We start from the raw sequence: 12500 nt of genomic DNA on the forward strand, positions 1-12500 counted from the left end.
GTCAGTCAACACAGTATTGTTTCATTACACATACATAGTGTAGACACCCACCAACTCCGTCATTCATTTTTCCTTTTATTGATTTGATGTTCATGAATAAAACTAAACGTGGCCACAGACAACTGCACATTTGCACTCATATCTACGGTCAGGAACAAACTGAATGACACTGTTGCATCACTCAACGATGATACACCACGCGGATAGGCAAAAATGGGTACAATACCCTGTTGCACGGTAACGCATTATAAGGTGATACGCAACGATGAAACGATGCGTGGAAATTCAGTAAGTGTGTACACACCTTTAGAAAGTGTTGGTGGTGATGATGTCAGTGTGCTGTGTATTGGTGGTGGTGGTGGTGATTGTTGGTGATGGTGTGTTTGCTTGTTTTGCATCGTGAATATTGATTGATTGAGTGGCTGAAAGATTGACGGATTGATGGATAGATTGCCTGTCTAACTAATAGATTCACTGACTGACTGACATTTGGACTGACTTTCTGACTGACTGACTGACTGACTGATTAAATGAATAAAATACTAACTAAATGACTGACTATCTGGCTGACTGACTATTTGGCTAACTGACTGAATGGGCAGATGCGGGAACTGGCAGTGGTTGTGGTGGTGGTGGTGGTGGTGGTGGTAGTGGTATTTATATGCTTGTGTGAAGATAGATGGATAAGCGGGTAATTTGATGGGTTGATAGATATGTAAATAGACAGTTGGGCAAACAAACAGATAGATGGATAGGCAGGCAGATAGATGAGTCAATGAATTCGTATATAAATAATAATATAGATGTGTATGTAGATAGAAAAAAAGTCTATATTCCTCTACTTAGTGTCCTGTCACCCTGGTTTATTGTCAGAAATACTCGTATATCAGGCGGTAGAAATGGAGAATGAGAAAAATAGTACAGTCTGCCTTTTAAGCACCTTGTTTATTGCCTCGCGGATTTGCCAACACTCGCTGTACAACAAGATACAATTTAATATTTCCTGCTTTGACAAATAACAAAAGCTGGACACGATAACGAAGAGGAAGATGTCACAATAACCAATAAATCGACATGTGGTATTTGTATAAGCATAGCGTCTCATTAATAAGAGATTTAGTGACAGATAGTTATCATAAACATATATACATGCGTCCTGACTTCACAGATAACCTTTTGCTACGGCAGTAGTCTCTTAGCGGTGGTGGTGGTGAACACAGTTGTGGCGGTGGGCTATACTGACCCATGCACATCCACACCCAGAGACACACACACACACACACACACACACACACACACACACACACACACAAATAAAGTGAAGTGTTGCTATATTACCGACAGTTTTCAAGGAGCACCAAGAAAGAGCACCAAGAGGCAATCAGTATGAGAAACCGTGCAAGCCTTCACCACACTGCCTAATCTTCGTCTATTAAAGGTATTTATAAGGCTATTCATTTAATGTTAGGTTTTCTTTACATATGAGAGTGAAAACAGTACGCAAATATTTTCAAGTAATGGTATAAGGAGCATAAAAAGAGCAAGGCGTCTGTATTACCCTCTCATATTTGTTTCCTTCACTTACCCTCGGCCAAACATGTGTCACAAGGTAGCCACCAGTCTAACATTTCATTTAGTCTAGTCAAAATTTCTCTGTGTGGCTTAATTTTGGTTTGGTGAGATGATAAAGGCTATATATGGATGTCCCGCCGCCGGTGTTGCCTCCAGGCCGCTTCCCCCCCGACGGTCCCCTAGCCAACACCCTACACCCGCCCTCACCCACCCGTCACCAGCCAGTTGGGTCAAATACTTTTTTTCCAATATTTCCTGACGCTAATATTACGCTTCCATGGTATGTTTTTATGGTTTCTATAAATGTTTCGTAGTGTTTGAAGTGTGTTCCGCGCCTGTGCTGGGTAAATATGTGGCGTTTAGTGGTGTTTTATGGCGTATGTTAAAGGCTTTTAACGCTCAAAATTTCCCACTTGGAGTTTTGAGCTTTTTCATTTCAAGGTATAAGTGGGCCTTTATGGTAGCAAAAGAGTGCCTGTCCTCTTTTAAGTGTGAAATCAATCTATTGAGTGAAATATGTGGACTTTGAAATGGTGTTTGGTGCTGTTGTAAAAAGCTCTTATTTTTCTTTATTTTATTTGCTCACGTTTCTGCTTCTCGGTCTAACACGCTGTAGAATGCCCTAAAAGAAAGCTCAGACTCCCTGAAATGTGATAAAATACACGCCAAGTGAAAATGGCTTGACTTTACAGGACGTTTTAAGAGATTTATGGGTTAAAATGTTTTGTACTTTTAACGTACTTAATTTAGACCTTTTTTAAAAACCAGTTAAGCTGGAGATATTTTGATATTTTGAAAATTAGTTTAAGTATTTATCACGTCATAAAATAACAAGCATTTGGCCGTGGCCTCGTTTTTGTAAAAGTCATTTTGAAATGAAATGATTTACGTAATTTAGCCGAGTCAGCCCCGTTCCCGTTCTCTCTCGGATGACCACAGCCCACCCAGGTAGTGGCTGGCGCCAATTTTCCAAATCCACAGTTCGTCGATATTTTGCCTAATATCTAGTGATTTCTACGTGTTTTCGTGGGTTTCTAGGTTCAGATGTTTAGATAATTGTAGCAGAAAAAGGAAGAAAGTTGAAATAAAGGAGGATAAAGAGGAAGAGAGGAGAAATGGAGGAGGAAGAGGAGCAGCAGCAAAGCTACAATACTTAAGTCACCCTCCTTTTCCTAAATATTTTGCCTAATATCTAGTGTTTTGATGTGTTTCTAGGCTCAGACGTGTGGATGGAAGGAGGAGGAGGAAGAAGAAGGAGTAATAATGGAGAAGAATGAAGAAAAAATGAGAAATAAAGGTGGAATAGTAGAAGAAGCCAAGGTGTAATATTTAGGTAAGTGTATTAGTATGTTTTGAGTGTGGTTTGGGAGAACTTTGAGGGATTGGTTGGTGTTCTGAGTGGGATTTGGTATTATTATGAGTGTTATAAGTGGTGGGGTGGGGTTAGTGGTCTTTTGGGTGTGTGTGGGGGATATTTCATTAAATATTGGGTGTTTCTAGTGAGTTTGGAGGTATTTTAACCTGTTCTGTGTTTTCTTAGTGTGTTCTGGAATGTTATTGAGATTTTAAGAGGGTTTGGGTATGTGTGGTTTGTCGTGGGTGTGTGTAAGAGTGAATTGGGCCTATACAAGGATTTTTGAGTATGTTTTGAGGCCCTCAACAGGCTAGCTCAGTGTCAGTGGGCCCTTATAACAAGTGTCCTTTATCATTGATTACCCGCTTCGTTCCCAGGTGACGACAGGCAGAATGAGGTGGACGTGGCGGAGGCTGTGGGCGGTCAATTCACGGCGCAGATTACCTACACCTTGCACCACACTGACTGCCCGCCGCTGTTCACTAAAGTCGGGCAAGCCTGTGTCTCCGTGTTCTGCCCTGGATATAGGAGTAAAGGAAATTGTGGATTTTGGTGTTGTTGTTGTTTTTCTGTTAAGATTTGTTTGCTCTCTCTCTCTCTCTCTCTCTCTCTCTCTCTCTCTCTCTCTCTCTCTCTCTCTCTCTCTCTCTCTCTCTCTCTCTCTCTCTCTCTCTCTCTCTCTCTCTCTCTCTCTCTCTCTCTCTCTAGCTAGTGTAGTGTACTGGTGTGTGTGTGTGTGTGTGTGTGTGTGTGTGTGTGTGTGTGTGTGTGTAGTCTAGGATGATATTGGTCACTTGGGTGTCTGTAATGTGTTTTGGGTGAGCTTTTTATATTTTGAGGTGTTGCAGGGTGTTTTGGGTTAGTTTTGAGTGATTTAAGTTGTTTGTGTGTGTGTCAGTTGTGTATGGTGTGTTTTGTGGTGTGGTGTCAGTATTGGTGCATACTGTGTGCTTGTAGTGAATTGTAAGTGCGTTTATTGGTACTATGAGGTTTTTCATGTTGGCAGTATCCAAGGGATTTGACAAAGCTAGTTTCAATGATTTCAAATTGTTGACCATTATAACAGGTTCGGCAGTGTTCCAAATTGATATGGACAGTAAACTGAACAATTGTTTTGGTATTATGGGTTTGGTACGGCAGTTTTCCTCCTTAGGTCTACAGAGCCACTCACGCAAACCCGATCCACCTTGGCTCTCCTTAACATACCATCCTTATCGTTACATCATCCACAATTCCTTCCCCAACCCTGTGTACTACAAGACAACAGGCATTGAGGAGGACGCCATTTCAATATTGTTCCATCTCTTGTTCCAGGATTCAGTACTACTAACGCCAAAGAAGTGAGGCAAGTTTTTGGAGTGAGCGTGCATGACATACAACAGACACCAGACTGCTACTACTGCCGGTGTTGCCAAAGGAACAAGAGGAGGAAAAAAGGAAGAGAAAGAAGAAAAGGGTGATTCTTGGAGACGTACCAATAAAGTTCTGAAGGTTGGCCACAGATCTTCATCACTGGTGTAGTGTATTTCATTGACCATTTGTAGATTGGGTTGATAAATTTGTAGAATTTGTAGACAGTTGTAGATATGTAGCGGGTATGGTTTTTTGCAATGCCTTATCTACACCAGCAGAAAACGGTAATATTTAGAAGTTATGCATAGCATTGTAATAGGAGTGTACGGTGTACATATGTATATAGTATTTAAGGAAGGAGAGTGTAGACTAAGAGAGGAAGGTAACCTCTTGGGTCACGATTCCTCTGCTCATCACTCATCATTCCTGTTGTGAAGCACAAAGGTATTGTTACGTGTTTCCCGAGATGATGTTTTGTGAGTCTTTCAATGCAATACTTAATTTAAGTGTCTGGCCAGTGTCTTGTAACGTGGTGCAGTTTTTGTTACTTGTATTTATTTTTCATACCTACTGATATGACGATATCTTGTGAATGATACTCCTATATATTTCTAATGGCAACACAATATCTCTTGATATAATAAAATGCATAATGTATCGACTTGTTTTCCTATCAGTTGAAAGAGATGCAAAACAATATCTGGTTTGCAAGTGAAGCGAAATTAGTCAACAATTTGCTGCATGGCGCCACAGCGTCTGAGGTGATATGATGCCACAATATAGTTGCATGGAAATACTAGTAGTAATGTGTAAACTGACACACTCCCGTTCATGATGGCGAAGGTGGGCAGGTGTGGGTGTTGGCGGTGCTGGAGAAGATATTTACATGCTTGTGTGTAGATAGATAGATAGATAACTTGGTAATTTGATAGGTTCATTCATAGGGAAATGAACAACATTTCGATGGTGTATACACTGCTACAACAATAAACTTATCAATCAATCAATCAAACATCAATCGGATTTAAAAGGCGAGTGATTAGAGGGTGGCGATCGAGACTCCCGAGACAGGTTTGCTCTGCGTCACTCGGAGGGATAAACGGTCAACGGGGCCTATACTGATTAGCCTGTGTGTTAATCAAGCCAATTACTTCGTCTAGGAACATTTGTAGCATGTATAACAATGATTTGGCGGTCTTTTTGCGGCTTTTCAAGGTGGATCTGGTGACGTAGAATATTTCCATTTGGCAACTCCCCACCACGTCCACCACCACCACCGCCGCCAGTGACCAGACGTCCTCTTCCTCACCAGACACGAGACCTGGGAACACGGTGACCGCCCCACTTGCCCCACCTAGTCCACCAGCTCCACCTGCTCAGTGAGAGGGTGAGTCTATTAATAGAGTGGAGGTAACAAACATGATGAGACAGTGATGGGACGGTAATGGGGCGGATAATTTAATAGAAAGCTGTATAATAATGCACTGAAGGGGTGACGTGACGTGTGGGAGTGAGTGGATAGAGAAGGGTAGTTAATTAATGGTGCCACAGAGTCATTAGTGATGGGACGGTGATGGGACAGTGACGGGGTTGACAGGCTGTACTAGGAAGGTGTGTCGTGCATTGAAGGAGTCACATGTGGACAGTTAGCGGTAAGGTAGTTAATTAGGCGTATGGTAGTTATAATGCGTGGGAGGGTGGTGCCTGCTTTAACAAGAAACACAAGAGGGCATGGCGAGGTGGACTGCTGGAAGATAATTACACTGAACTCTGCTTTATGTAGTGCATCAATCACCACCACAAGATGGAGACACTCTTTGTAAGAGTTACACGCCGCCTCCTGACACTTCTAGTAAACACCCTTATCTCTCTCTCTCTCTCTCTCTCTCTCTCTCTCTCTCTCTCTCTCTCTCTCTCTCTCTCTCTCTCTCTGTCAGACGTCAGTTTTCTCCGGAACACGTGGATCTGTGTGTCTTGAGTCACTTCATTATATAGTGAGGGCGGCTGCGGAGGCGTATGGGCTGACTGGGGAAGCTTGGGCGTGAGCATGCATGGGCGGGACAAATATGGGCGGCAGTGGGTGTGGAGCTGTTGACGCCGCCCATAGCTTTGTGTGTGTGTGTGTGTGTGTGTGTGTGTGTGTGTGTGTGTGTGTGTGTCCTCGTGATTCTCTCTCTCTCTCTCTCTCTCTCTCTCTCTCTCTCTCTCTCTCTCTCTCTCTCTCTCTCTCTCTCTCTCTCTCTCTCTCGTGTCTGGTCTGGTCTGGTCTCCTTGCTGTGTCTCGTCTTGTTGACCAGCGTCTGAGGTGATATGATGCTAAAATATAGTGGCATGGAAATACTAGTAGTATTGTGTAAACTGACACACTGCCGTTCATGATGGCGAAGGTGGGCAGGTGTGGGTGTTGGCGGTGCTGGTGGAGATATCTACATGCATGCTTGTGTGTAGATAGATAGATACATAAGCTGGTAATTTGTTAGGTTCATTCATACGTAAATTGACAACAGTTCGATGGTGTATACACTGCTATAACAATAAACTTATCAATCAATCAAGTAAACATCAATGAGATTTAAAAGGCGAGTGATGAGAGTGTGGGGAACAGCGGGGGAGGGGGAGGTGGAGAGGAGACGAGCGAGGCCCCTGAGACAAGTTTGGTGTGCGTCACTGACAGGGATAAACTCTCCGTGTCAAGGCCCCATCACACCAGAGGCGGTCCTTACTACGCGCAGCAGGTTCTCAACACGTTCATAAAATTTTTGAGGACGTAGTGGAGACGTGATGGAATTGCGAAATCCCTCCACTGCTACGTATCTACCAAGCCTTTACTGCGTACGTCCCTTGATATCGCTACGATATCATTGTGTCCAATCGGGTTTAACTACGGTCATAACACGCATGTGATCAGGCTCCCGCCACGCTCACTAAGTTCCCGCCATGCTCACTGGGTTCTTACCACGTGCCCAACCAGCGCGCAATACGCTCACGTGACGCAAGCAGGAAGTGCTGCTTCCTGTCACTTCAGTTCTCGCCTCTCTTCTCTCATCAGTGGTTCTCCAGCTCTTACATCATTATATTCATTATCCTCATAACGTCATGCTGCCCAAATTAACTTCAAACTTTCCATCAGTCTGTGGTAATGACCAAACTGGAGCGACTTTTCAAGGTGGAGCTGGTGACGTAGAATATTTTCATTTGGCAACTGACCACCACCACCACCACTGACCAGACGTCCATTTCATCACCAGACACGAGACCTGGAGTGGGGGAGAGAGAGAAATGTTGTGCTCTGATAAGATATTCTTATTTTTCCTCTTTCTTCTATTCTTTCCTGTCCTCTTTCTCACTCACTTATTCACTCACTCACTCACTCACTCTGAATCCTGTCCTCCACTACCACCACTACCACCATCAGTTCATTCCTCCACCACGGACACAAACACGTCTTGAAGGAATGTTAGTCCGCCGCCCAGAGTCACCTTGGCTGTCTGGCCGGCCACCCTGCGTGCCGCGGGACCAGAGGAGCGGTGGAGGGCGGCGGTCGGGGTTGCGGGTGTAACACTGTGTATGAATATTGTTTGTGTTTTAATTAAGGCGTGTACACACTTGTTGCATTTCCACGTATCGGATCACCGTTGCGTAGCAGTGTTGACAGGATAGTGCTTCACCGTTGCGTGTCAAAATATGACACAAAGTTACGCAACGGGTTCCATCCGCCATTTTTCGGTATTTTGGCGTCATCTCAAAGGAATGATACACAACTCACCAACCTTCGTGTGTGTGTGTGTGTGTGTGTGTGTGTGTGTGTGTGTGTGTGAGGAGCGTGGGATCGTCCAGTTGCATGTTCAGTGTTGTCGTGGACGGGCATGAATATTTTTTGCAATTTTGACCCCAATTGCAGACAAACTCAAAATCAGTTGTGTGTATCCTTGTCACGTTTTGATACAGTTCCGTCACATGCTGGAATTTCAAGTCAGTCAACACAGTATTGTTTCATTACACATACATAGTGTAGACACCCACCAACTCCGTCATTCATTTTTCCTTTTATTGATTTGATGTTCATGAATAAAACTAAACGTGGCCACAGACAACTGCACATTTGCACTCATATCTACGGTCAGGAACAAACTGAATGACACTGTTGCATCACTCAACGATGATACACCACGCGGATAGGCAAAAATGGGTACAATACCCTGTTGCACGGTAACGCATTATAAGGTGATACGCAACGATGAAACGATGCGTGGAAATTCAGTAAGTGTGTACACACCTTTAGAAAGTGTTGGTGGTGATGATGTCAGTGTGCTGTGTATTGGTGGTGGTGGTGGTGATTGTTGGTGATGGTGTGTTTGCTTGTTTTGCATCGTGAATATTGATTGATTGAGTGGCTGAAAGATTGACGGATTGATGGATAGATTGCCTGTCTAACTAATAGATTCACTGACTGACTGACATTTGGACTGACTTTCTGACTGACTGACTGACTGACTGATTAAATGAATAAAATACTAACTAAATGACTGACTATCTGGCTGACTGACTATTTGGCTAACTGACTGAATGGGCAGATGCGGGAACTGGCAGTGGTTGTGGTGGTGGTGGTGGTGGTGGTGGTGGTAGTGGTATTTATATGCTTGTGTGAAGATAGATGGATAAGCGGGTAATTTGATGGGTTGATAGATATGTAAATAGACAGTTGGGCAAACAAACAGATAGATGGATAGGCAGGCAGATAGATGAGTCAATGAATTCGTATATAAATAATAATATAGATGTGTATGTAGATAGAAAAAAAGTCTATATTCCTCTACTTAGTGTCCTGTCACCCTGGTTTATTGTCAGAAATACTCGTATATCAGGCGGTAGAAATGGAGAATGAGAAAAATAGTACAGTCTGCCTTTTAAGCACCTTGTTTATTGCCTCGCGGGATTTGCCAACACTCGCTGTACAACAAGATACAATTTAATATTTCCTGCTTTGACAAATAACAAAAGCTGGACACGATAACGAAGAGGAAGATGTCACAATAACCAATAAATCGACATGTGGTATTTGTATAAGCATAGCGTCTCATTAATAAGAGATTTAGTGACAGATAGTTATCATAAACATATATACATGCGTCCTGACTTCACAGATAACCTTTTGCTACGGCAGTAGTCTCTTAGCGGTGGTGGTGGTGAACACAGTTGTGGCGGTGGGCTATACTGACCCATGCACATCCACACCCAGAGACACACACACACACACACACACACACACACACACACACACACACACACACACACAAATAAAGTGAAGTGTTGCTATATTACCGACAGTTTTCAAGGAGCACCAAGAGGCAATCAGTATGAGAAACCGTGCAAGCCTTCACCACACTGCCTAATCTTCGTCTATTAAAGGTATTTATAAGGCTATTCATTTAATGTTAGGTTTTCTTTACATATGAGAGTGAAAACAGTACGCAAATATTTTCAAGTAATGGTATAAGGAGCATAAAAGAGCAAGGCGTCTGTATTACCCTCTCATATTTGTTTCCTTCACTTACCCTCGGCCAAACATGTGTCACAAGGTAGCCACCAGTCTAACATTTCATTTAGTCTAGTCAAAATTTCTCTGTGTGGCTTAATTTTGGTTTGGTGAGATGATAAAGGCTATATATGGATGTCCCGCCGCCGGTGTTGCCTCCAGGCCGCTTCCCCCCCGACGGTCCCCTAGCCAACACCCTACACCCGCCCTCACCCACCCGTCACCAGCCAGTTGGGTCAAATACTTTTTCCAATATTTCCTGACGCTAATATTACGCTTCCATGGTATGTTTTTATGGTTTCTATAAATGTTTCGTAGTGTTTGAAGTGTGTTCCGCGCCTGTGCTGGGTAAATATGTGGCGTTTAGTGGTGTTTTATGGCGTATGTTAAAGGCTTTTAACGCTCAAAATTTCCCACTTGGAGTTTTGAGCTTTTTCATTTCAAGGTATAAGTGGGCCTTTATGGTAGCAAAAGAGTGCCTGTCCTCTTTTAAGTGTGAAATCAATCTATTGAGTGAAATATGTGGACTTTGAAATGGTGTTTGGTGCTGTTGTAAAAAGCTCTTATTTTTCTTTATTTTATTTGCTCACGTTTCTGCTTCTCGGTCTAACACGCTGTAGAATGCCCTAAAAGAAAGCTCAGACTCCCTGAAATGTGATAAAATACACGCCAAGTGAAAATGGCTTGACTTTACAGGACGTTTTAAGAGATTTATGGGTTAAAATGTTTTGTACTTTTAACGTACTTAATTTAGACCTTTTTTAAAAACCAGTTAAGCTGGAGATATTTTGATATTTTGAAAATTAGTTTAAGTATTTATCACGTCATAAAATAACAAGCATTTGGCCGTGGCCTCGTTTTTTGTAAAAGTCATTTTTGAAATGAAATGATTTACGTAATTTAGCCGAGTCAGCCCCGTTCCCGTTCTCTCTCGGATGACCACAGCCCACCCAGGTAGTGGCTGGCGCCAATTTTCCAAATCCACAGTTCGTCGATATTTTGCCTAATATCTAGTGATTTCTACGTGTTTTCGTGGGTTTCTAGGTTCAGATGTTTAGATAATTGTAGCAGAAAAAGGAAGAAAGTTGAAATAAAGGAGGATAAAGAGGAAGAGAGGAGAAATGGAGGAGGAAGAGGAGCAGCAGCAAAGCTACAATACTTAAGTCACCCTCCTTTTCCTAAATATTTTGCCTAATATCTAGTGTTTTGATGTGTTTCTAGGCTCAGACGTGTGGATGGAAGGAGGAGGAGGAAGAAGAAGGAGTAATAATGGAGAAGAATGAAGAAAAAATGAGAAATAAAGGTGGAATAGTAGAAGAAGCCAAGGTGTAATATTTAGGTAAGTGTATTAGTATGTTTTGAGTGTGGTTTGGGAGAACTTTGAGGGATTGGTTGGTGTTCTGAGTGGGATTTGGTATTATTATGAGTGTTATAAGTGGTGGGGGGAGTTAGTGGTCTTTTGGGTGTGTGTGGGGGATATTTCATTAAATATTGGGTGTTTCTAGTGAGTTTGGAGGTATTTTAACCTGTTCTGTGTTTTCTTAGTGTGTTCTGGAATGTTATTGAGATTTTAAGAGGGTTTGGGTATGTGTGGTTTGTCGTGGGTGTGTGTAAGAGTGAATTGGGCCTATACAAGGATTTTTGAGTATGTTTTGAGGCCCTCAACAGGCTAGCTCAGTGTCAGTGGGCCCTTATAACAAGTGTCCTTTATCATTGATTACCCGCTTCGTTCCCAGGTGACGACAGGCAGAATGAGGTGGACGTGGCGGAGGCTGTGGGCGGTCAATTCACGGCGCAGATTACCTACACCTTGCACCACACTGACTGCCCGCCGCTGTTCACTAAAGTCGGGCAAGCCTGTGTCTCCGTGTTCTGCCCTGGATATAGGAGTAAAGGAAATTGTGGTTTTTGTTGTTGTTCTTGTTTTTCTGTTAAGATTTGTTTGCTCTCTCTCTCTCTCTCTCTCTCTCTCTCTCTCTCTCTCTCTCTCTCTCTCTCTCTCTCTCTCTCTCTCTCTCTCTCTCTCTCTCTCTCTCTCTCTCTCTCTCTCTCTCTCTCTCTCTCTGTAGTGTAGTGGTGTTCACTACATGTGTGTGTGTGTGTGTGTGTGTGTGTGTGTGTGTGTGTGTGTGTGTGTGTGTGTGTAGGGATGATATTGGTAACTTGGGTGTCTGTAATGTGTTTTGGGTGAGCTTTTTATATTTTGAGGTGTTGCAGGGTGTTTTGGGTTAGTTTTGAGTGATTTAAGTTGTTTGTGTGTGTGTCAGTTGTGTATGGTGTGTTTTGTGGTGTGGTGTCAGTATTGGTGCATACTGTGTGCTTGTAGTGAATTGTAAGTGCGTTTATTGGTACTATGAGGTTTTTCATGTTGGCAGTATCCAAGGGATTTGACAAAGCTAGTTTCAATGATTTCAAATTGTTGACCATTATAACAGGTTCGGCAGTGTTCCAAATTGATATGGACAGTAAACTGAACAATTGTTTTGGTATTATGGGTTTGGTACGGCAGTTTTCCTCCTTAGGTCTACAGAGCCACTCACGCAAACCCGATCCACCTTGGCTCTCCTTAACATACCATCCTTATCGTTACATCATCCACAATTCCTTCCCCAACCCTGTGTACTACAAGACAACAGGCATTGAGGAGGACGCCATTTCAATATTGTTCCATCTCTTGTTCCAGGA

This window comes from Portunus trituberculatus, chromosome 38 (genome assembly GCF_017591435.1).
Source record: "Portunus trituberculatus isolate SZX2019 chromosome 38, ASM1759143v1, whole genome shotgun sequence".
Classification (NCBI taxonomy): Eukaryota; Metazoa; Arthropoda; class Malacostraca; order Decapoda; family Portunidae; genus Portunus; species Portunus trituberculatus.